Here is a 1,745-nt window from a genome sequence, read left to right as displayed (position 1 = left end):
GGGGTCGCCCTTGCGGAGCGCGGCTGGCCGGAGACCCCGGCTGGGCACGGGGCCGCGCTCGCGCCTGGGCCGCGCCGCGGTGGGGGAGGGGAACGCCACCCTGGTAATCCTATATTCCCCGTTCCTCCTTCGCTCGCGGGCGTGTGCGCGCCGCAGGCTGGCGGTAAGGCTGGGAAGGACTCCGGAAAGGCCAAGACAAAGGCGGTTTCCCGCTCGCAGAGAGCCGGCTTGCAGGTCAGTGGTTGTTCGTGCAGTCTGGGGACCGTGGTGGTTTTCTTTCCGCCTCTTTTCTTGTTTATCATCGCTCTAGATGGGCGTTTCGTCTTTGCGTGGGTGATGTGGTGTCGCGACTAGGTTTGCCGATACGATAAATATCGAAGAGGGGGGGCGATCACGTGTGTCGATGCTGGGGCGCGTTGCTGCACCAGCGTCCATACCCCTTGCTTTGGCGCGCGTGTAATATTACCATCGTGGACTCGTAACATCTTTGTGCGTTTATGTTTGTGTGCTTAAAATTAAGTTCCCGGTGGGCCGTATTCATCGACACCTGAAATCTAGGACGACCAGTCATGGACGTGTGGGCGCGACTGCCGCTGTGTACAGCGCAGCCATCCTGGAGTACCTCACCGCAGAGGTAAATGGGTGTACGCCTTATAATCTGGAAAAGGTTTGGGGGGGTTGGGGGGAGGCGACAAGAGGGAAGGAGGAAAGTGATGCAAGAAAAACTCCCAGGCCCTGAACGCGGCTAGAAGCTTCTGACAACGCTAGAGGGGGCTGGTGTTCATTACGGGATCCTACCGAGCTTGGTTGAGTTTGCTGCTCTTGGAAATAAAATTGCGTGCCCCCTATTCAAGTGTTGCCATTCAGGTAGGTAGTGGAGGAAGGCGACATTTGGTAGATTTATCTCCGTGAAGATTTGATTCTACTCCTTGGGCATTGGCCTTTAAGGAAAGTTGGAAGGAGATTGATTAGAATTTCCCTTGTAGGTACTTGAATTGGCAGGAAATGCATCAAAGGACTTGAAGGTAAAGCGTATTACCCCTCGTCACTTGCAACTTGCTATTCGCGGAGATGAGGAATTGGATTCTCTCATCAAGGCTACAATTGCTGGTGGTGGTACGTAAATACTAAAATTTTAATACTTTGTAGAAAAAATTCTTCCGTTCTCATTAGTAATTTTGGTCCAGAAGAACTGTTTTCACTGATCTTAAGTGTTCTTAAGTGTTTGCATCATGAAATTTGATTTATGTATATAATTTAATTTTTACATGCTTGAGCTCTAACATTTAAAGACATCTTCCAAGTTGAATGTTAAACTGTCTTGGTTTTAAGTATCAAGTGGTTTTGTAACGTGCATATATTAAAAGTAGAATTAACCCGTGTCCCTTTCCTAGGTGTCATTCCACACATCCATAAATCTCTGATTGGGAAGAAAGGACAACAGAAGACTGTTTAAAGGATGCCTGGATTCCTTGTTATCTCAGGACTCTAAATACTCTTAACAGCTGTCCAGTGTTGGTGATTCCAGTGGACTGTATCTCTGTGAAAAACACAATTTTGCCTTTTTGTAATTCTATTTGAGCAAGTTGGAAGTTTAATTAGCTTTCCAACCAACCAAATTTCTGCATTCGAGTCTTAACCATATTTAAGTGTTACTGTGGCTTCAAAGAAGCTATTGATTCTGAAGTAGTGGGTTTTGATTGAGTTGACTGTTTTTAAAAAACTGTTTGGATTTTAATTGTGAT

The sequence above is a fragment of the Suricata suricatta genome, chromosome 1, assembly GCF_006229205.1.
Source record: "Suricata suricatta isolate VVHF042 chromosome 1, meerkat_22Aug2017_6uvM2_HiC, whole genome shotgun sequence".
NCBI classification, from domain to species: domain Eukaryota; kingdom Metazoa; phylum Chordata; class Mammalia; order Carnivora; family Herpestidae; genus Suricata; species Suricata suricatta.
Note: the sequence above shows the minus strand (reverse complement) of the source record.